This window comes from Euprymna scolopes, chromosome 29 (assembly GCF_053919585.1).
Source record: "Euprymna scolopes isolate OS-2025 chromosome 29, ASM5391958v1, whole genome shotgun sequence".
NCBI lineage: Eukaryota > Metazoa > Mollusca > Cephalopoda > Sepiida > Sepiolidae > Euprymna > Euprymna scolopes.
Window position 1 is genome coordinate 69,840,181 of NC_136510.1, and position 25,862 is coordinate 69,866,042.

Sequence of the window (25,862 nt, forward strand, 5' to 3'; positions counted from 1 at the left end):
AAAAAGTACATGAATATAAAATATAAATATGGACAAATTCTTATAAATGAAGAATGGAAGCACCCATTGATTAGTATTTTTATAGGTAAGTGATGTTTTTGGAATTTATATATATTTATTATATTTGGAGTAAGTTTAAATTCGTTGAATTTCTTGAAATCTTTTTTTAAAGAAAACCGATTTAAAAAAAATATTGCATATTTTTCTATTAAACCTTTTATTATTTTAAAATTTGGTCTTTGCTCCTTTTATTGAAAAAAAAATTAGGGTTTAAATTACATTTGTCAAGTAGTTATAATCTTCGAAAGATAGTAAGTCTAATTATTCAAATTTTTATCACTCATTTTTAATGGCGACATCTGACACTGCTAGTGTTACACATGCAATAGAGAAAAATACGCATGTAATATGAGAAAAATACGCATGTAATATGAGAAAAAAGTTTAAAATAAGTAAATGGAAATTTTAACAAAAAGAAATCGAGATTGGTGCATTTCAAGACGAAAAAGTATTAAAACGTCTACTTTTCACTATGTCTTAATGCCATATAGTGGTTACCATAAATTCACTATGTCTTAATGCCATATAGTGGTTACCATAAATTTTAACAACGTTTGAAAAAGGGTTACCATTTCGGTCGGTCCCCTTTTGGGGGCACCTCTGAACTTAGAGGGAGAACAAGAGTGCTGAAAAAGAACGGTTATGGAAAAGAAAACATCGGGTATAATTAAGTGTGACGAGACTTTAGGATTGATGATGTTTTATAAAGGTTTCCAACACATAGGGTACAAAGAGGATGGTACATTTCTTTGATAAAAGTCTTTACCCAGGGAAACTGGTCCGTCACATGTTGATGCTTCTATCGTTTCCGCATGTCTGAGACAGATTACTTCTTTGTAACCACAGTCCTCTATTCCGATTGGCTGAAACCTCTGGTGACGTTGAGAGAAGAAAGGAAAGGAAAAGTAGAAGAGTAGGGAGAAAGAAAGAAAGAAAGAAGGGAAGCATACCGTAGCAGCATCATAGTAGTAGTTCACTACAGTAATACGCTTATATTCTAATTTTATTCGATTTTTTAAGAAACTCTTCAGTAGCCCCCCCCCCTACACTTTTGTTTCATTACACGTTCATTCAAGCAAATACGATCACAATAATTACGAACAAAAAATTATATCGGCTATGGAAGAGTTTAAAATATAGGCTACAAATGAGTGCTCGAAATTGGTTTAAACATCGGCAAAATGCAAAGCTCAAAGTAACCGAAACAAAATTTGCTAATAGTACATTATAATTAGACATCTTTAAAAAAAAAACTATGCATTTTAAATAAAATTTAAAACACACACACACACACACACACACACTTAGGTTATGTCGAAATTAGTAAAAATCTCAAAAATTATAAAAAATGATTGAGTAGAAAATCTACTAGAACTATTTTTTACAAAAAATATATAATAAAAGAAATGATTTTTATCTTTTTAATTTTTACTCATTTGATTTCTAAATGATACGTAATTAAGTGATAGTGTTTTGACTCGAAATGCATTTTTGATATGCAATTAGAATGCATAGACACCTGAAAAAGCTTCAGTCAAGAAAGTGTAACAGCACTAAAGAGTGAACCAACACAAGTTCCTATTTACAATGTCTCCCCACGGGACAGAGTTAGACACCAGGGTCGTTTTTTTAACGTGGAGAAAAGGAACAAAAATAAAAATTGTCTCAGTCGTGAAGGATTTCTCCTCCACTGACAAAGAACAAAACATTGAAGTGCAGTATCTGAAGAACAGATAATACACTTTGATCTTGTTTATATATTTTATTGCTTTTAAAAAATTTTGAAAATACAATTAAGTAAAAAACAAAAGATTCTTAAACAACAAAATTAGGCACAAGGCCCTACAAGAGATTGGGGAGGGGAAGGGTTCAGGGTCTTTGTGACTAAAGTGATTAAAAGTAATAAATGTAGACTTTGGAGTCTTACTAGAGGCTTCCAGCGCACTTCTAACAGCGGCTGTTCAGAAGTAGATAACACTGGCTATGATCACATCAAGTTAAATTTAGAATGTCCTAGACATGACATTAGCCAGACAATCACTTGAAGAAGAACAAAAACAAAAAGCCATTTATGGTTATCGAAAAGTGTTCTAGACGAAGGGGATTACCCTTTCCGCTGTGTCACCATTAATTTTCTTTGCCTTTTTATGTACTTTCAGTTTCAGTTTGTTTTTTGTTGTTGTTTTTTAATACGATTTTAAACGAAACCAAAAGTTTCGAAAGTGAAAAAGATTATTTTCGCGGAAATTTCTATTTTATTTTTCTCTCGCTTTCAGCAGTTAAAAAAAAAGGCACGCAAAATTCTAGAATTTCCACATGAACCTATCATTGAGGTAAGTCTTATTATTAAACGTAAATATTAGATAAATGTGTATATTTTGTAAGATATGCTGAACGTGTTCAACTTAAAATCAACTGAGTATTACTATGTACGGGCATTAATGGCGGAAATCTGGTAGGGGGGATGAAGTTTTGAAAGTCGGTTTATCATAAGTTTTTGTATGTTTCTAATTATTTTTATTGTATTTGAAAGACTAAAGTTAATTTCCATAAAGAAAGAAATATTTTTATACTTAAAAACAAGTTATAATGAAAAACGGTAACATTCGGAAACTGACAAGTTCAGCTAAATTTTGAAGTTAAATAAATTCATTGTAATAAATCCCTTAAAAGATAAATATTAGTTTTCCAGGACTGTTTCAAAGATAATTAGTAAAGACCTAGGATAATAAAATTTAAAAATAAATAAATAAAACGCCTTGTTTGTACAAAAAAAAATATCTTAACTCCCAAAAGCGAGAGATTCTGGCTTCGCACAAAGAAAACAAACGAAGTCACCAAGGCCAAAATGTCAGAAAATCAAAAAGCTGTCCATATATTCCTATCGTGAACGTTTGTATAATTTTTACCATTTTTTTTAATTTAATTATTTTTGTGTGTTCCTGCTTATAATTTTTTTTTTCAGGATTATATAAAAATTATGTTACGCTAAAGATTCCATGTTCATTCATGCAATGAAAATATTAGAATCTTACATATAAAAATTACGGTAAAAATGTAATCGTAAAAAAAAATTTTGTGTGTGAAAATATAAAAAAAAAAACAATTTTTAATTCAATGATAATATCGGTAGTTGAAGAAATTAATTTTTCTTCGAGTTATATCGATTTTGTTAATACAGACATTGAGGGCTTTTTTTCGAAATGTTCCTGGAAACTTTCTTTTTATTGTTACAATTAACGGTGCTTTACTTTCATAAAACAAAAGCAAAATTAAATTTATTCATTTTTTTTTTTTTACTACTGAAAACCATAACTTTAGTAAAGGTGTTTTTGTTTAAAGAAAATAATATATTTCATAAGATAAGATAAAAATAAGATAAGATAAAAATAAGATAAGATAAAATAATATATTTCATAAGATAAGATAAAAATAAGATAAGATAAAAATAAGATGAGATAAAATAATATATTTCATAAGATAAGATAAAAATAAGATAAGATAAAATAATATATTTCATAAGATAATAAGATTCAAACAAAAATAATGCATTCATTATATTCCGTGATCATTGTTTGATAAATACTGAAAATTTCATTAAAATTAATTAATTTCCTGATTTTTGATGAATTTTTAAGTAAAGGGATGTTCCAAATGTTTATACATTTTAAGCATCGGCCATTCATTTTGCCCGTACCTAAGTATTACGTATTAACAAAATTAAACACCTTTTTTTACAACTTTGGCGTCGAAATATAGAACAAACTAAACATAAATTCCATGAGCATAATTTCTTTTCTAAAACTGTCCGTCTGTGGAACACAATATCGTGAGGTTGCTTCCCAGCTGACTGACATGGTCGTTTGTAAATCAAATGTAAATAAGTTCCTGTTGAGCCATTATCTTAATTAAACCCTACCCAGGTTCCACTATTACTGATAATGTTGTCTTACAAGCTATCTGACACTTATTAATCCTTTTCATCTCGATGGCCTCTGAGCCTTGATAAGTGGTGATAAGTGGTGACCTCCAAGTAAAAAGAGAAAAAAAATGAGATGTAATGAAAAAAAGTAAAATGCTTTAGTAAATTACAAAGAGAAAAATATCTAAAAAAAAAATCAAAGTATTTATAAAAACATTTGTTTCACAACATAATTCTTATGTTTTCTCTTTAATCTATGTAAATAAAATGGTAGTGTGTGTGTGTGTGTGTGTGTGTGTGTGTGTGTGTGTGTGTGAGAGAGAGAGAGAGAGAGAGAGAGAGAGAGAGAGAGAGAGAGAGAATACTGAATCGATAACCCCTTAAACTACTGGTTATATAACACTGAAATTAAAGGAAAATAGTATTCATACACCAAGGCTATATATTAGATACAATATAGTATTTAACAGAATTGGCTCTGTAATAATTCAAAATGTGCATGAATTAAAATATATTTAAGAGTATTTTATGACCGGGTAAGGTCAAGCGCGCATCACCCCCACACCTCACACTCCACCCCGCCGTGTGTTTTAAAAATGAGATACTTACCTCTTTCTCCTACGGCGAGAAATGTGACACCAGGGTCGGACAGTGTGATTGAGGAGCCAGCACTCCCGAGGAAGAGCACTTTCGCTTGCGCAAAATACCTGGTCAGTCCCGTCGACATTCCCCGCTATGGGTGCCTTAGGCGATTTGCAATAGATTAACCTCCTCTCAAAAAATAAAAAGAGAGGGTAAAGTCTGGATCTCATGGAACTGCACAGGACTACAATAATCAACAGGGAAAAGACATTTCAACATTTCAGAAATGGTCAAGACGCTCTCTATTTTGGTGCTGAGGACAAAAAGCTCGAGACGAAGATCATTAAAAGAGTTTATTTCTTTTTATCGAACATACTAAGATTGATCGCATAAAACATGTCATCTAAGTCAATAAATAAGACTAACATGTTGGCTCATTTAAAATTGTTTTCTTCATATTTTATACATAATATACTACATTGATTTTAACTCCAATATCTTCAGTATGTCAAAATCTTTTTAAAAATACGATTTTTATCACTTATACACACTTTTACTTCGTCTTTACAAACATAGTGATCGTATCATTATCGTTATTATTGTTGCTGTTGCTGTTGTTTTTGTTGTTATCATCATCATCATCATCATCTATATATTAATATGATAACATGTGTGTTATTTTCTGTGTGACGCTTACATCCGGGTTGTTTGTTATGTACTTCCATTTCTTGTAAATAATTTTACCAAGAATTCTTCATAAGTTTTGGTTTCGGTTTCAATTATAGCTGATGGCACTTAAGTCATCTACTTTTAATTATATAAATAATTTTACCAAGAATTCCTCATAAGTTTTGGTTTGGGTTTCGATTATGGCTAATGGCACTCCAATAATCTATTTTTTTTTAAATAATTTTATCAAGAATTCTTCATAAGTTTTGGTTTCGGTTTCGATTATAGATGAAGGAACTAAAGTTTATATATATATATATATATATATATATATATACATATATATATATATATATATATATATATATAGTTAGTAATTTATAAAATATATATGGCGATTAAGCTACACTGAATAATCGCCATATATATTTTATAAATTACTAACTAGCTCTACCTACGTATTGAGCACTTTTGAAGTAAATACTTAAAGTTTACGCATAAATCTATACTTTCGTATATTAATTTTATGTGAGTAAATGAAGTAGTTATATATATATATATGCTTTGCTGAATTTGAAATGCTGTATCTACAGCTGAAGAAACACATGCCCGCTTCGTCTGAAGATATATATATATATATATAAGTTTGGGATTTGGTTTCGATTCAAGCTGATGAGCCCAAGTGATATTGATATATTTTTTATTTTTGAAATCGCAACTTTATAATATATAAAAATCAATAGAACATTAACTCTATAATGATATATACGAAATCTGCAAGAATTGAAATATCATATTTAAGCGTATCTTACGGACCTGGCTACGGCGGGCGTCCCTGCTAGCTTGGATAAATACTTTTGCAGTTTTAACGAAGTAGCTACAACAATATCAGAGCATCTCCATCTACGCTGAATATCTACAGAATGTCAACATCAATATCAGAGAGGCGGTAGCACTCTCTATATAGGAATGGCCCGTACACGCCTATATACACCTACAAAACAAAACTATCCAAATCTCAACTAAAATCAACTTATAAGTTTCAAAGAGCACATATTCTTACAGAGAAGCGTCTTACGAATCCAGCGAGTGTCAGAACGTCGGTTAAAATGTCAAACGAGAGCAAAAAAAAGGGTACAAAAATGGCCAATTGTTCTTCTTTCTTCTTTCTTTTGAGACGATGTATCTCGGTGTACGAACGGTCTCTGACAACAGTTCAAGCATCAATCGACTGCTCTTTACACGGAGAAGTGCAGTGACCCATCGCTTTTTAGCTAACTCCATAATTAAATAAGATTACGTGTAATAACAAGTTTTAAACACTATATACCCAATGTAGACAGACCACTTCGAACACGGAACTTCTCTCAAAAGGGACAGCTCCAAATAATACACCGGATGCTCACAGACGTTCCAGTTTGCCAGTGGCCTATATTTCTTGGACGCTGAATATTTGAGGTGAACGTTAAGGTTTTTTCTTTAAACAGTAACCCACCAGCGTTAATGAAACCACAAAATCTTTATCTCAGTTGATCAAAATTGTTATAAGAGTAACCTATCAGCAAGTACGACGTCAAAAAACAATGTTATAAAAACAAATAATTCTTCAGATTTTGGACTGTAAAATATGTACAAAATGTCAATGCTGTGACCAGGATTCGAACCTAGGTTAGCACGGCCACAACGTGGGGTCCTAACCTCTACACGATCACAGCTAACACTGACGTCTGTCGCTCTTGGCAGAAAGACACATGACTACTGTCAAACTATTGAAAAATAAGGAGGAAACTTGAAATTCTCACGCATGCGCAAAAATACACTGTAGCAACCATTGTTAAATGCAGCTGAATCTCTTCGCTCGCTAAAAAAAGTAGATCAGACCAGTTCTTCTAAGAACTCACCAAACGCCAAAGGAAATAAGTTAAATTAACCGCAAAAGAAACTGCAAGAAAGTAATCTTCTAAGAAGTCACTGGAAGCTGACCAAAAAGAATCAAAATCCAAGCCCTAGCCACAAGAATAACTAGATATTGTGGCTACTATACACAATCTACTAATAAAAACAAGTAAGTTTTCTAAAATAAACTACAATAAATTAACCAAGTAACCTCACACTGTCACTGATTAGGACTTCATATAAAGATAACAACTACACTATCGGTGTATATACCGTTCCACACTTTAACTATTGGTGACGGGGCAGTATCTTAATTCTACGAGAGTTGTCTTGCTATAAGATAAGTGATATTATAGTAAGATACACATAAGTGTTATATGTTTACATTTAATAAAAAATGCCAAAGTCAGCACGTAGTAAAAAAGCTCAGAGAAATATAGACTATGAAAAAAACAAAGTCAAGGTATTATCTGAGCAAAAAGAATACTATCAGAAAAATGCTGAAATAATAAAAATTAAGTATCATGCAAATCCTGAGGCAAAGAAGGCTGCCTCACGTGCTGACTCAAAAGCACGGTATAACAGGGATCCCGAGGGGAAAAAACTGCCTCACGTGCTCTTTATAACAAAGAACCAGAAAAAAAGAAGGCTGCCTCACGTGCTGACTCAAAAGCACGGTATAACAGGGATTCTGAGGAGAAAAAAGCTGCCTCACGTGCTCTTTATAACAAAGAACCAGAAAAAAGAAGGCTGGCTCACGTGCTCTTTATAACAAAGAACCAGAAAAAAAGAAGGCTGCCTCACGTGCTGACTCAAAAGCACGGTATAACAGGGATTCCGAGGGAAAAAAAGCTGCCTCACGTGCTCTTTATAACAAAGAACCAGAAAAAAAGAAGGCTGCCTCACATGCTGACTCAAAAGCACGGTATAACAGGGATTCCGAGGGAAAAAAGTTGCCTCACGTGCTCTTTATAACAAAGAACCAGAAAAAAAGAAGGCTGCCTCACGTGCTGACTCAAAAGCACGGTGTAACAGGGATCCCAAGGGGGAAAAAGCTGCCTCATGCACAAACTATTATAAAAAGACCTAAAACCCAGCAGGAAGCGACCTGCTACTAATGGAGGTGGCAATGAGCCGCCTCCTAAAAAAGACAATACTATCATGAATGTAAGTTTAAAAATAAGACTGTAAGTAAAAATACTAATTAACAAGAATAAAAAAGCATTGGAAATGCAAAAGGATATAGGGATGGTATGCCAAAAAGTATACAAACAAGATAGCTATGAATGGCTAGGCACATGGAAATAGAATTGTATCCAAATAATAGCCCTATAGCTTTTTACAACCGTAATGATGGCACGGAATGAAGATTGGAGAAAAGCTATAGGGCTATACTTTGGATGCAATTCTATTTCCATGTGCCTAGCCATTCATAGCTATCTTGTTTGTATACTTTTTGGCATACCATCCCTATATCCTTTTGCATTTCCAATGCTTTTTTATTCTTGTATTACATATGAATCAGCCCCCTGTGGAATTTCCACGGGTCCCGTAAGTTATTAATTACTATTTAGTAATCAAAACTTTTTTTTTGAGCATCAGGTCAATCCCTTTGACTTTAGATATTCAATTTGTACCTTAACACTTTCACCATTCCTACCAGGCAAGCCTTTTGCAAAATTGGGAGAGAAATTGTCTCGTCAATGTGATTAAGCCATCTATAGTGGCTTTTTGTTTCCAATTTGATTTCTTCACATTTCCATAGTCTAATTCCCATTTCAGATCTTTATATATATATATATATATATATATATATATATATATATATATATATATTCATGTTCCTTCTTTTGCACTCTGGTATCGAAAGGGCAGGTAATGTCAATGGTTAAGCAAGTTGTTTTTGTTTAGAAAAATTATGTCAGATTTGAAATATTTAAGGACATTTTCAGTTTGTATGTGTGCGTCCCTATTGAAACTCGACTGAACACATGGAAATAAATAACTACAACACAAAAGTAAAATAGAACAGATATATTTAGAGCAAGAAAGTATATACAATATTTACATAGAGTCCATTGATATAATCATGGGGAGACTGTCCCTGGAGAAGGTGTCGGCTGGGTAGTCGTTGATTCTCGTTCTCATTGTTTCTCTGAGTCTCTCCTGTCTTAATGGCACCAATATATGGTTGACACTCCACGTATGCTAATTAGGTGGATTCTACCACAACAGTCCCAAAGAAGTTTATATTGTTGTTTTCCTGCACCATTTCTGATTTATGATCATACCACTTCTTAATGTGGTCCAATTCATAGTGTAAGACCTGAGTAAGCTTGTTATGTCTCCATTTTTTTTATTGATGTTGTTTAGGGCATTCTGATATGTTTCTAATGCTACTGTTTCTTCCCTCCCATTACACCATCTGCACATCGGTGGTTGTATAAGTTTGTCAATGCAATGTTTGGTCTGCCATTAAAGTGCTCTCAGTAGATCTTGTAAGATCACCCCTGACCAACCAATTCCAGCTGTCATTATTTCTAAATTTAGTATTCTTTAAAAAATACACTGTGTAGTTTCTTTCTAAATAATTTTCCCCTTTTCTCTTGCAACCCATAACTCAGTGCTTCTCAACATGGAACATATGCAGCGTGGGAATTTTAAGATGGGGGCCTGGAAATTTAGGAAATTTTCGTGTTTGTAGATTTTGGCACAGTGCTAAAATTTTTCTGCAAAACTCTTTTTTGGATTTTATTGCATTTACAAGTTAAATTTAATATTTGTAAAATTATGATTTAAGGTTAAAACTTAGCTTTATTACAATTACTCAAAAATACTTTGTTATTTTCAACGATTGACCTTGTGAGGTGCAATTCTCTAGAATAGAAAAATTCTAATAACATAAAACAATACCTGATTTCTTGAGTACCAGTTGGTTTTCTTTTTTACATAAAAAAAATGGAGTGATGTTCAAATATTCGCCATTAAGCCAGAAATTTATGTAGGATATCAAATATGTTTGAGTGGGGAGTTATTCTTGTAATAGAAAAATGATCCAAAAAGGTATGTCAAAACAAGTAACTGTCATGGTGAAAAGAAAATTATTTAATTGTGAATATTAAATGTAGTTGTCTCAAACAAAACTGCAGCATAAATCCAGTCAGAGAAGCTTTGAATTGTAAAAAATTTCAGCAATATTAATCCAGCAAGGATCAGCAGAGCATACTGCCCTTCTTGTGTGGAGACGAAAAGCTATGGCTAAAGAATTCCAAATCATTCAGTATATTTTATAAAGCAATTCTGGCATCTGATTGGTTCGTTCTTATCACCACTACTTACAAATATAATTGTTCAAATCTTTATGAGAATATTCTTATAGTAATCTTTTGGGTTTATATTTTCCACTTGTATAATATAAATATTTACCCTAATAGTATGATAAAAATATAGCAACAGATATAAGACATGGCGAGTTTTTGTTTAAGCTGTTACAAAACAGTACCAACAGGTTTTAATGTAAATGCGAATATTGTTTAATCCCATGTAATTTGGATTTGGTTTTTATATAAAAGATTACTTGTTTAATTTTAAATTAATCGGGTTATGCAAATTTATTTGGACTTTTAACCTGATTTTATTTAGTAGAATATACAGAATTAATTTAAAGTATTTTCTAATGCCCATATTTGACTGCATTAATTATTATAATATCTTTGTAATTTATATTTAAAACCTCTCCATTTAAAGCATACTATTATATGAGAAACTTTATCAACAAAACTAAAAAGCTGCTTGGATTTCAAGTAAGCTTAGTATGTAGGTAGAAAATGTTCTTAATCAAAATTAAGATCAAGAGTGCCACAAGTTTCATAAAAACACTTTTAAACCACCACAAAACTAAGAGAATAGATGAGAATTAATTCTTCGGTTTTATGATAATAACGTGAATCTGCATTCACTCTGCTATAAGCAAACCTAATACTTAAAAATTATTATGAACAATTACTGGAGTGAAAAAGGCACATTTCTGTGTAACTTGTCATAAGCATATTTTCAAATAACTAAAATATATACACACACACACACACACACACACACACATATATATATATATATATATATATATATATATATATATATATATATATATATATATATATATATACTTGTTTATTGTTATATAAACATGCTCACATCCCGCTGCTACAAATAGCCACTTGTTTCAATCAAACAACAGATATCATCAGGCAGCGACTTGACTATTCAAAAGTTCAATGAATAATCTATTATTTATTAGGTTATTCATTGAACTTTTGAATAGTCAAGTCGCTGCCTGATGATATCTGTTGTTTGATTGAAACAAGTGGCTATTTGTAGCAGCGGGATGTGTGCATGTTTATATAACAATAAACAAGTATTATCAGCTCTTTTTATTGAGCACTATCTAACAACCTCGTTGAATTCATTAGTCCATTACTTTTGAATATAAAAAAACACGAGTATATATATATATATATATATATATATATATTGTGTACAGAAAGTTGTTAGATAAGACATGTTATTGGTACCGTCGGTTTCAAGCCCGATAATTAAGACCGTTTTAGATACCTATATCAAGCTCTATTCAGCCAATACACATCACTGAAGAGAGTTTGATGTGAGTATCTAAAACGGTCCTAATTATCGGGCTTGAAACCGACGGTACCAATGACTTGTCTTATCTAACAACTTTCTACAAACAAAATATAAATACGCTCTTATTTTTCAGATTTTCCTTATAATGAAGCACTCTGCTGGATTTCTTTTTCCAAAATAAAAACTAATTATTATATATATATATATATATATATATATATATATATATATATATATATATATATATACAGGGTGACCCCAAAAAACGGGCACCAACTCTAATTAGGTCTCGTTTCTTAGTGTTTTGTCCGAATGAAAAGAAACTTTGGTCATAACTAGTTTATTATATTCAAAACATTACATCAAAACACTAGGGTTGAATGTCCTCTGTTTTTTTTGGGGGGGGTCATCCTGTATATACGTATATATATGTATATATATGTACATATATATGTATATGTATATATGCATGTATATATGTATATGTATGTATATATATGTATATGAATCTATATATATGCATATATATGTATATATATGTATGTATATATATGTATATATATGTGTATATATATGTATATATATATATATATGTATATATATATATATACATGTATAAATATATATATATATATGTACTAGCAAAAGTACCCGTCGTTGACTGGGTTCAAAAACAGCCTACAGAAAATGACTCTGATGTATGAAAGTATGATAGGTTATGAAAAGGAAGGGTTGTAAAGACATATCTTCGAATTTGGGGGTATCAAAACCAAAGCAAAATATGATGAAAGTAAAAATAAAATAGATAACCCTCATAATTCATTATACCATACCTGTTCCCACTGAAACACTTATCACAATATTCTGTGGATCTATATTAAAAAAACCTTGTTAAACTTTGTGACATATTTCCATTCTATGGAGGTCAGGTGCGAACGAACACCCCATAATTTTATTATACCATATTTCTTCAAACTGAAACATAATTATCAAACTATACTTATGCAGTTATGCAGATAGATATGAAAAGTCTTTATTAAAGTTTGTGCCTATTTCCATTCCATCGAGGCCAGGCGCAAACGCAGACCCCACAATTTTATTATACCATCCCTATTTAAGTTGAAACATACTTATCAAAGTATTATTATGTATAGCTATATCAAAAACACTTGTAAACGTTAATTTTAATTTTTGAATTTTTTATTTCCATACTCTGTGGACCAGGCGCGAACGCAGACCCCACAATTGTTTCAAAATAAATTAAACCATTAACAACTTAGCCAGTTAGGTAGAAAACGGACACTTACAAAATCGATTTTATTTTTATAAACAAAGTAAACAAGTAAAAATATACTTTTAAAATATTATGGGAGTCTCTTTTAAAAACAATATCTCCTTCAAGAACGACCCTAAAATGTGTTTTCAATCAATGTTTATTCAATAACGGACCAGTTTTCCTACCTAGCAAAAGGGGAGCAGTTTTCCGGGTCTCAATTTTCTGGGTACCAGTTTTCCAGGAACGAGTTTTCCTAAATTCGCTGATTTTGTCTGATCACCACATCCTTTGAAATATTTCATGTTTCCTTACATTTTGTTTGGTTTTGGCACAAGTGAAAATATAGATGAAAATCTCACAAGTCTATCAAAACTTTGGAACATTGAGAAGTTTGTTAACTTAAAAAAAAACAAAAAACTTTCATTTACATTTAAAATACCCTAAAAATGAGAGTCAACGTTTTAGGCGAATATGTCTGAGTATACTGAAACGTTGGTTTAGAATTTAGAATGGGGGTTCAGTTGTGCATATAAATATAATGTAAACTGATCCCATTTCGGTACATTATACTTTTTAAGCAGTTAAGTAATTTTTACGACTAATTCTAAGGCCGATGAGCAAAATCATAAAATCACATGTAATTGCTACATTTTTCGTATTGCCACCCGTACTTAGGGTTAGTAGTAGGAAAGGAACGTGGTTTTTATGACTTTTAATAATACTATATATTAATACGGTAGCGTGTGTGTTATTTATTTTGTGTGTCACGATTACATTTGAGTGACTGTTGTTTAATTATGGATTCCCATTTCTTATAATAAATAATTTTACCAATAATTCTTCAGAAGTTTTGGTTTTGGTTTCGATTATAGCTGATGGAACTCCAGTGATCCATTTTTTTTTTTAATAAATAATTTTATCAAGAATTTTCATAAATTTTGGTTTTAGTTTCGAGTTATAGCTGAAGGAACTCAAGCTGATGCACTCAAGTCATATGGATATATATTTTATTTTTAAAATCGCACCCTTATAATATATAAAAATCGAAAGAACATTAACTCTATAAATATACAAAATCTGTGAGAATTAAAATATGATATTTAAGCATGCTTTGCGACCTGGCTACGCCGGGCGTCTCTGCTAGCTTAGATAAATACTTTGGCAGTTTTAACAAGAGTTACAATAATATCAGAGCATCTTTATTTACGTCATGCATACCAACATCAATATATTACATATGAATGAGTCTCGCTAGTTGTTATTATTTGCATCTTGTTTTTGTTTTGTTTTTTACAGCACAGAACATCAATTTAATAACCCACTAAAATAAAATTTAAACATTCATAGAAGGAAGGCACACAATAGCTAATGATAACCAACGCCCTCTCCATCTTAAAAATGGTTTTGTAAATAGTAACATTATTATTTAGAAATTCGTTCGTAACAACGGGAGGGGGGAGGGAGCATTGTTAATATTTTTTTCTAAGATCGTTTTCTCATTTTGCCTACCAATCGCCGACTATTTTCAACTGTTTATGAAAACTTTCAAGTAGCATGTTGTACATTAACGACAAACTGATACAATTTGGCTTTCTTTAAAATCAAAATAAACCTTTTGTTGTCTTTCAATTTGCAATAAATTACAAGGAAAATATTTGAGAAAACATATACCCAGAAATTAGAAATTACTCGGGGATTTATGTAATAATTTGAAAATTTACAAAAATAAAACAAACAAAAAAAACAAGTCTCTAATCAAATATTTATAAATATTAAAAGAATCAGAATCGAATCAGAATCAGGAATCGAATTGGAATCAGAAATTTTTGGAATCGTCTCATCGCTACTATATATGTGTGTGTGTGTGTGTGTGTGTGTGTGTGTGTGTGTGTGTGTGTGTGTGTATCTATCTATATATATAGAGAGAGAGGGAACCGTAAAAGGATGGTGGCAAAAAGTGATTCAAAATGCAGAAACTTGCAACTTATAAATAAGGTGATAAGACTTCAGCCATGGAAAAAACTGATTTATTTTTATATACAGTGGAACTTCTAGATATGAAATTAATTTGTTCCGGTTTGGCTTTTGTGTCTTGGAATTTTCGTGTCCAGAAAAGTAGTTTTCTGATATCAGTGTAAATATGCTTATGATTATGTGTAAGTTCAGTAGGCAGCGTATATATATATTTGCCTAATCAGTGTAAGAGTATATGCGTAAACTTGTGTGGAAATGAGTTTCTTGCTGCATGCTTTTGGCCAGAGGCTGAGCGTTTTTTTTTTTAGTTATGATCTCCTACCTTCTGCTCAAAATATTTCTATTATTTATAAATTCTCTTGTCAGTTTTAAGCTGATTGCATAGGTAAAACTACTCAATCTATGGAAACAAGAATATCCAACAGATTCCACATGCCATTTATGCAAATAAGATATCCAGAAGATCCAGTAACTGACAGGTTCATGTCTATTATTTTGGACCGTTTGCTTGCTATAAACACCTTTTTCAACAAATACTCTGATGAATATTTTTTGTGCTACACAAAGCTTGATCAAACATACACTTCAATATATTTGAGACGATTTTTACTCACATATTTTCACCTCGCTTATCAAGATTGAGAGAATTAAAACACAATTGGGAGATTTTTTTTGCCACAATTAAAGATTGAGAAATCCATGAAATATTAATTAAGACTTTGTCTCCCAGATAATTAAACCTTTTCTTGTTACTCATTTATTTTTATTTTGTCGTTAAGTAATTTTTATTTAATGTAATTATTAATGTAATATTTTAAGTATTTCTTCTTAAATTCAGCCTTCCTTTTTGTTGTACTAAACAATTCTTATGAGATAAGCATAATACATTACATAAAAAAATGTGAGCATGAAAAATAATATGGTTAAGATTAAACTTAGAAAAGTAAAAGGACTAGTTGTTAAAACTGGAAAAGAAAAAAGACAAGATATTCTAGTAAAACATAAATAATAAATTCATAACTTCAAATATTGCAGCATTAAGAATTTTTTTTAATGCACTTTAACATTATATATAAATAAGCTTAATCTTAACCATATTACTCTCATGCTCGCATTTTTTTATGTAATCCATGATTTTTCAGGCTTTGTTTTGAAATAATATTTTCTTTTTTGTGTTTAATATCATATATTGTTAACAACCCATAAAAAAATTATTACCAACTTCTTAAATTGACTAAATAAAAAAATCAAATAAAAGACATAACTAAGTAAGTAAACAGAAAGAAGGGACAAAAAAGAGAGAAACAGAATTAACGGGCGATGTTGTAAGTAAAATATTATCACCCTCACATAGCAAAGGACATCACTTTTGTTAACTCTCTCTATTTAACCCAAATAAAATAGCATGCAAGCAACATTCTCGCTATGATTTATGAAGGTGTCAACAACGAAAAAGTTGCTATGGTAACCAATCAGAAGAAAAAGTTGCTATGGTAGCCAATCAGAAGAAATCATCTCTAAAACATCAATATTGAAAAAGTTGCTATGGTAACCAACAACCAATCAGAAGAAACCATCTTTCACGTTCCTTACTAATTCTGAGAACTTTTGAACACCATTAATTAGTCAGGGTCCAGAAAAGAAATTCCAACCTAATATATCTCGCACTGTCAACTAAACTCTAGCCCCTATCCCATCACCACAATGCTGCATCCCTGTATCTATTTTACAAGTATTCTATGGATGGGCTCTGACGAACTTGTAGCACTTGTGCCCCCTCGATGTAAGTAACCTAGACTAAACTGATAAACAGTAAAATTCTACCCATTGTAGAGATCCCTAGATGTTGGAAGGCCTTTTACTCTAATAGTTTCTTATCTTGAACTGCTAGACATTGGAATTCCCTTTCAGTTTCCTGCTTCCTTAATTGTACTGACACACAGAAGTTTAAATATAATGTGAACAGACGTATCACCGCTCAACTTCCTATATAGAGTCCCTGTTGATATGGTACCAAATAGTAGCCCCTTACATCCTTGTTTGGAGTGAATAAGAGTATATATATATATATATATATATATATATATATATATATATATATATATATATATATAGTCATCCACATACAGTACTATTTTGCTGTTTCACAGCTCATCAGTGTGGCTAGACAAGCAACTACCTCAAGCCAGGATTGAAACCCGACCTCCTGTATGACAATCAAGGCTCCTAACCATTATGCTAATTGGCGGCTGCTGTGCGAGTTGTGAATTAACGATGTTTTGACATCATCCAAAATACCTAAGCTCGATTTGTTTACACAAAGAGAACTGCTTTATACACTAATGGTAATTCATGTATCACTTCTCAATATGCTCAACTCAAGATGAGGAGCATTAAGTCACTTTGTGTGTGTGTATGTGCGTGAAAGTTCCTTCATCATAGGTTCCAAAACGGTTGAGTTTTGCACACAAGCTAATTTATATGTCTGGCAGTGTTCTTATGTTTTGTACAGAAATTCATCCGATAAGTATCAAAAATCAAAAAAATCCAATCTTAAATAGTCTTTCTCTCTTATAGATAAAAAAGAAGAATTTTTACAGGTGATTATTTTACGGTACACTGGCCAAGGGCAATAATAAAACCCCGGCAAATCATTTTCGAAAATCTAAAAGGTCCAATCTTAAAAATAGTCTTTCTCTCTTATAAATAAAAAAACAATTTTTATAGAGGAATATTTTATGTTACACCAACCAAGGGAAATAATAAAATCTCAGCAAATCATTTCTTCTTAAAAAAAAATCAGAATTATTGACATCTGAAGCTCAGTGGTAAAGCATTCAACTACAGATCGAATGATTCCCTGTTCAAGTCCGGGTGTACCTCACCATTTTACTTAAATTTTTTCTCATTAATGATTTCAATTTATGATAAAAGAAAAGGTACCATTTAAAATCGCTGCAAATCATTTCTTTGTTTGCATATTTTAAAACTAAACATGGATCAGAAGTGTCTTTTCCAGGAATTCATCGTCAAGCCAAATATTAGCTAAGGTGATATTGTAAACAAACACAGAAGAAATTTAATGAACAACATCATCATTATTATTTTTTTATTTTTTTATCGAATTAGTCCACTGGGAAAATTATAATAGACAACAGAGGATTAATTCTATAATAATACATATGCAATCTGCATAAATTAAAATATCATGTTGAAGCATATTGCATGACCGGGCAACGTCAGGCATCCAGCTAATACACACACACACACACACACACACACATGCATATATATATATATATATATATATATATATATATATATATATATATATATATATATATATATATATATTTCCTCCAATGAGATGAGCCATTCATTGAAAATCCATGGGTAAAGGAAAAACCTTAATAATTATTTGTACTCCTTTGTCAAACAATAAATTTTGTTGTAATTCTACATAATTTAACTCAGAATTCTCACACACACACACACACACACACACACACACACACACACACACATATATATATATATATATATATATATATATATATATATATATATATATATAAGAAAACTTTTATTAAAACAAAAAGGAAGTACTTTATAACTAGGAAGTATTTTACAGTTTCACTGTCAACTGGATTGCCCTCAATTTCTAATACTGCCAGTATCAACAACTAATTGAATATTCACTGTGTAGTAGTAGAATAATAATTATATTGTGTTCTTACAAGCGTAACTGAGCTGTGTTTATTTCACGTAAACTATTTTAGAGAATTAATTTTGAAGGTTTTTATTTATCCCTCTTTCTCTCATGTTTATCAATTGTTTTCCTTGTTCTTCTACTCTGAACCGATCCCCCCCTTCCTCAATTGTTCTACATCTACTAACACAATACTGCCATTCATTCTTTTAACGCAGCTATGCCATCAAAGTCTTCTAATCTGAATACGTCTCCCTATACTGTCTAGATTCAATCTTCCTCTGAGGTCATTAGATCTAAGTCTGACTTTAAGATCCTTATTACACATTCACTATATCATTCTCATATTGTTTCTCTCCACGCAACTGTGCGATACGTGTTCTCAACCATTAAAAGCTAGATTTCACTTCCATACATCGTTAAACTTTACACTGATAGACTCTGACCATCGTCAACAGTGGCAATGCTCTTCTGATTAGTAATAACAGAAGTATTTACTCCATCCACTTCCAATTCTTGCAGTCATACTCGCATCTGCTCCACCCTGTGATCCATTAGTATCACCACGGTGACAAAACTTCTGAACAATCCCAACAGTTTCACCATCGAAATATATTTCCCCTCCACGTAAGAGTTCTTATCCGTTTTCATTGTCTTACACAAGCAGCTTATCATATCTTAATCAGTAATTCTTCTTTTTGTGTAGGCAATGTTTACAAGCACCACTTAAAAAATTGAGTAACATCCGACTCTCTTTCCATAAACTAAGAAGGCTATCCTCTTTCTGAGGGCTTTACAACCATCATTTTCGTGTTAGTAACTTTCCTTCTTAGAACTTCACTTTCCATAACATTACTCCAAGTCTTTAACTGAAGTAGGTCATCCATTGTTTCACAAACAAGTACTAAATCATCCGACAATAATACAGACAACTTATATGAAACTTCCTGCCTGCTACCTCTTTAGATGTAACAGCAGAACTCCACCTAAGTTCACCAAAAGAAAGTCAGATTAAATCAGCCGAAACATTGTGAAAATAACATCCAAGGTGAGAACAGTAGTCCAAATAATAATGCGAATTATCAATCCTCATCACAAAAATTATGAAAGGAATATTTTAGCATGTATTTTATATGATTAAAATATAGAAACAAAACAAAACAAAAGGAAACAAGAAATAATCAACTCATTTTGGTTCTTTTTGTTATTGTAGCGAAATACGACAGCCAAAAAAATGAATTTTCATTAAAAAACAATGACTACTTCCTGCTTTTATCAATTTCAACAATAAGCAAATGTTATCTACCTAATTGTCATGTCATAATTAGAATCTGAAATTTTATTAGCATTTCTTCTTTAAAATACTTCCAAAAAGTATTATGATAATATTGATTTTGATTCAATTTTCATTGTGTTAAATATATTTTTTTATTTACTTTATTTTTCTAAATAATGAGTTAACACTTATCACGATTAAAAGCCACTTGAGGAGAAGGATTAAAGTAATGGATGCATTGTTGGTTTATGGAAAACTTTGAGAGAAGATTGAAAAATGATTAAAGGAATTAACAAAATTTGTAGCGGCAATACTATAAATAAACCGCAGCAGCGACAGCTCCTTTTTAACGGTTTTCAATCTATGCTTGATTTCTAAGCTCGGCACTGACTGGTGTAGGCTTTTAACTTCCTTCCAACTTGCCCAATGAGAAGATATTTCTCAGGCAAGTTGAGCATGTTACGGGAGATTATAAAAAGGAATGCACACGGTTTACATCCTCTTTCTTTCCCTCGAAATGGAACTGACAACAGCACATTCATATTGCTCGAACCAGTTCCCCAAACTTCTCTCGCCTGATGCAATTAATCCCTCCCCTCCCAGGGTGTTTGGGCCCTGAGTTAGACTTTGACAAGAAGACCTAGGAAGGTAACGTATCTATTGCGACACACACACGTGGTTTAAGTAATGAAACGCACATGCACACACATCTACATAGACACATATACACGGGCTGACTTCAACACATGTGAAACACATTTTCATATATGAACTCTTTTCTTTTTGGCCTTCGGGCCGGGATCAAAGTGTAGTATCTGTTCCGGCAGATGCTGCACTTAAGATAATTTGTACCAGTCAATGGAGGGGAAACCCTCTATACTGGGACAATTATTATTTTTGGTAACCAGAGTGACCCCTTTTAGGGGAGCTGGTTTTTACCTCACATTAAAAACGGCCTTGTGCCTAATTTGCTCAGTGGGGGAGCAAATAAACACCATCTGTTCCGGCAGATGCTGCACTTAAGATGATTTGTACCAGTCAATGGAGGGGAAACCCTCTATACTGGGGCAATTATTATTTTTGGTAACCAGAGTGCCCCCTTTTTGCCTACTTTTAGGGGAGCTGGTTTTTACCTCACATTAAAAACGGCCTTGTGCCTAATTTGCTCAGTGGGGGAGCAAATAAACACCATCTGTTCCGGCAGATGCTGCAAGCTATGACTAGCTATGACTAGCAAAGACCAGATGTGGGGGCAACCCCACATGCCTGACCTTTAACCAGCTCCCATTTCCCACCTCTCGGGAGCTGGTCCCCTTTTTCCCTTCCCCCTCCCTTCACTCCTCACATTAAAAATCGGCCTTGTGCCTAATTTGCTCGGTGGGAGAGCAAATAAATACCATCTGTTCCGGCAGATACTGTAAGCTATGACTAGCTATGACTAGCAAAGACCAGATGTGGGGGCAACCCCACATGTCTGACCATTAACCAGCTCCCATTTCCCACCTCTCGGGAGCTGGTCCCCTTTTTCCCTTCCCCCTCCCTTCACTCCTCACATTAAAAATCGGCCTTGTGCCTAATTTGCTCGGTGGGGGAGCAAATAAATACCATCTGTTCCGGCAGATGCTGCAAGCTATGACTAGCTATGACTGGCTATGACTGGCAGGGACCAGAGGTGGGGGCGGCCCCACATGCCTGACCATTGGCCGGCTCCCGTTTCCCACCTCTCGGGGGCTGGTCCCCTTTTTCCCTTCCCCCTCCCTTCACTCCTCACATTGGGAATCGGCCTTGTGCCTAATTTGCTCGGTGGGGGAGCAAATAAATACCATCTGTTCCGGCAGATACTGCAAGCTATGACTAGCTATGACTAGCAAAGACCAGATGTGGGGGCAACCCCACATGCCTGACCATTAACCAGCTCCCATTTCCCACCTCTCGGGAGCTGGTCCCCTTTTTCCCTTCCCCCTCCCTTCACTCCTCACATTAAAAATCGGCCTTGTGCCTAATTTGCTCGGTGGGGGAGCAAATAAATACCATCTGTTCCGGCAGATACTGCAAGCTATGACTAGCTATGACTAGCAAAGACCAGATGTGGGGGCAACCCCACATGCCTGACCATTAACCAGCTCCCATTTCCCACCTCTCGGGAGCTGGTCCCCTTTTTCCCTTCCCCCTCCCTTCACTCCTCACATTAAAAATCGGCCTTGTGCCTAATTTGCTCGGTGGGGGAGCAAATAAATACCATCTGTTCCGGCAGATACTGCAAGCTATGACTAGCTATGACTAGCAAAGACCAGATGTGGGGGCAACCCCACATGCCTGACCATTAACCAGCTCCCATTTCCCACCTCTCGGGAGCTGGTCCCCTTTTTCCCTTCCCCCTCCCTTCACTCCTCACATTAAAAATCGGCCTTGTGCCTAATTTGCTCGGTGGGGGAGCAAATAAATACCATCTGTTCCGGCAGTTACTGCAAGCAAAGACCATATGTGGGGGAAACCCCACATATAAGACCTTGGTCAATGTAGGAGCAACCCTTCATACCAATTGTCACTATCCAGCTCCCCTACTCCCCGGGGAGTTGGTCCCCATTTCCCCTACACTCCTCACTTTAAAAATCGGCCTTGTGCCTAATTTGCTCACTGGGGGAGCAAATAAATACCTCAAAGTGTAGTATATGTTCTTTAGATGCGGCACTTCCATTTCTCGTTCTCTTTCAGTGGAGGAGAAATCCTTCACGAGGCGTTGTAAATAGGTACACTTATTCGACGAAATCTGAAATGTTTCTAAATTTAAGAAAATACATAAACAAGATCAAAGTGTAGTATCTGTTCTTCAGATACTGAACTTCAATTTTTTGTTCTTTGTTAGTGGAGGAGAAATCCTTCATTACTGAGACAGTTTTTATTTTTGTACCTTTTCTCCACGTTAAAAAACGACCCTGGTGTCTAACTCTGTCTGTGGGGAGGCATTGTAAATAGGTACAATCAGGTCAGTCATCTTATCCTTTCATATATGAATGCTTCCCGACTAACGGAACATTTATTTAACAACACATGACAAGTGCATTTGAGAAGTTTTATCACCGCACAAGCAGAAAGGATCAGCCTATAAAATCAACTGTAAATTCTTTTATAAGACAGGGGCACGTTCGAAAGTAATGTTTTTTATAAGCACAATTAAACCATGATACTTGACTTTTGTACATCTAACTTAAATTCAAGTGATTATGTAAAAATAATTTCATAAAACCAATAGTTTTTTTTTATAAAACAGGCCATGTTCGAAATAAATTTTTCTATGTAGAGCACAATTGAACCATAATACTTGACTTTTTAAACTTTAATTCAAGTCATTATTGACAGATAATTTTATAAAATCAACAACAAGGAATTTGTGGAAAACTTGGGACATGGATACACAGCTTCCTCTCGGACAGCACACAAGAAGTAACCATTCAACGGGGGGCTTATCAGAGGCAAGTAAGGTCATCAGCGGCATACGACAAGGTTCAGTATTAGGTCCTCTATTGTTTCTTATAATCGTTACTGACATAGAGATCTGGAAGATGCCATAGCAACATCTTTTCCTGACGACACACAAATCATGAAAAAGATCTCACACATAACTCAAACATGACTGCAAACTTTTACAAGAAGACCTCGACAAAATTATAAAATGGGCTACTGACAACAACATGGATCTAAACAGAAGCAAATTCAAACTCCAATAAGGTAATAAAGACCATCTCAAGGAAACATCTGGATACTGGTGTGGGCAACAAGAAATCATATTAAAGGAAGTAGTGAAGGATCTAGCGGTTTCTATGAATAAAGATGCAATCTTCACACAACATATTGACCACACCACAGCGGTCGCAAGACAATTAGATGAATATTGAGAACCTTCAGGAGTAGGAACAGTGAGTGTACGCCCACATCATCGAAATCCCTTGTTCTCCAAAGGCTGGAATACTGCTGTCTGCTGTAGTCTCCACAAATCGTAACATTCACCAGCAAAATATGTGGAGTAGACCAAATGAATTACTAGAAACTGAAGGTGCTGCAATTTTATTCACTATAACGTAAAAAAAAAACGATATATTATCATCTATATGTGGAAAATCTTAGAAGGAAGGATCCCAAACACAACAATGGTAGAAATAACCCACCAGCGGTGAGGGAGGCTGTGCTATATAAAAATTACACCTTAGACAACACAGAGGATCAAGTCCTCATCCACCACAGTTTCACCTACAGTGGTACAAGAACATTCGACTGTATTCCAGCTGCAATAAGAAATATAAGGAGAGTGTCCCTCAACACTTTCAAGAAATAACTGGATATCTGGATGGAAAAGATACCTGATCAGCTACCAACAGCAGGCTACCCTAGTCCCAACAATCGTCTAGTGGGCTGGACCTCTGTATGAAGTGGGCAGCCTGGGTGCAGTGGAGCTCCAGCTCAGCTGTGTCAATAACCGAAGGAATAACATAAACAAACAAGTAGATTCTCTGCAGTGCAATGTAGACTACAATGTATTGTGATGCTTTGTCCCGGTGCACTATGATGGGGAGGGGGGGCCTAACTAGAGCAGGCAATCAATCGATTTGATGAAAAAAAAATGGGTAGTTTCACCGATTTTGATGACAATAAAAGTATGGGAGTGTGGAACATTTGTTGATCCTCATTCAATTTGGAACAACGTCTGGTCTCCCTGCTAGTCTCCTCTAACACTGTTTTTTTTTTCATTTATGCCACAAGGAAGATGATACAAAAAAATTGTTTTAAATGTTCGTATGACTTTGTTTTTCTATTCTATAAGTTTACTTATGATGAGCCTTTGTTGTCATTAGATTTCCAGATCACCATGTTATATTCTGAAAGGAAACGCACCATGGTAATGTGTTCTCCAGCTGGGAAGTTTATGCAAATGATGCTAGACACACAGAGAAAGAAAGAAAAGTTCTTTTTGATAGTGGTTGAAAGGAAAGTTCTTTTTGTCGTGAACATCTAACAGGTAAAATGCTGAAATGAAAATTAGGTCAGAAAAAATATAATCACCATCTTTCAAAGCAAGTTTAGGAAGAGACTAGCTAAAAAAGAATAATAACTAAAGTTCATAATTTTCTTGTTAAATGTCACGAGAGTCCTTAATCTGTTGTATCTCTTCTGATACTACATTTCATCGGTGTCTGTTCTCAACCAATGAAGGAGGAATCTTTCTAGACTGAAGTAATTTTTATTTTTATCCTAAAGTGCTGCTCCCTTATGGGTAGCTAGATTTCCCCCACATAAAAAAACAGACTCTGATGTCCAATTCTGCCCTTGTGGAGAAGTTAGATTTCCCCCACATAAAAAAACAGCCTCTGATGTCCAAATTTGCCCTTGTGGAGAAGCAATTAAAAATGAAAATTCCATGAGAAAAATTTATTTACTAGTACTGTCCATCTCTGAACTACAATACTGTGTGGCTGCTTCCCAGCTGACTATAACATGGTCATTTTCAAGTCTAATGTAAAAAAAGTTCTTGTTGAGCCATCCTCTTATATAATTAAACCCTACCCAAGTTCCACCATTACTGATCATCACGGTGTTGTCTCACTGTCTATCTAACATGCATTAACTCCTATCGATACGTGTGTAGAGTGGTGACTTTTAAACCAACACACATGTCATGTCGAAATGAGTATAAATTTTAAAAGTTACAAAAAATGATCAAGTAGAAAAATAATTACAAGTAAAAATAAAATTTATCAAATAATCAAGTTTTATTGTATGTTTTAATGTGAAACAGTTGTGCAACTAAATCAGTATGACAAACTGACTTATCTCCCTTGAGTTAAATTAACTTTAATTAAAAGTC

At 33.5% G+C, this 25,862-nt stretch overlaps 1 protein-coding gene across 2 annotated transcripts in view; it reads left to right on the forward strand.

Moving 5' to 3' along the window:
- The first annotated feature begins 2,092 nt into the window (after window positions 1–2,092).
- The window catches only part of LOC145252696 (uncharacterized), a 64,582-nt gene continuing 40,812 nt past the window's right edge, over window positions 2,093–25,862 (forward strand). Inside the window, exon 1 of one of the 2 annotated variants that reach the window (XM_080112518.1) lies at window positions 2,093–2,393. The gene's annotated coding sequence lies outside the window, so the exon portion shown is untranslated. The remainder of the gene's footprint in view (window positions 2,394–25,862) is intronic. The other variant, XM_080112516.1, reaches the window with a different exon arrangement.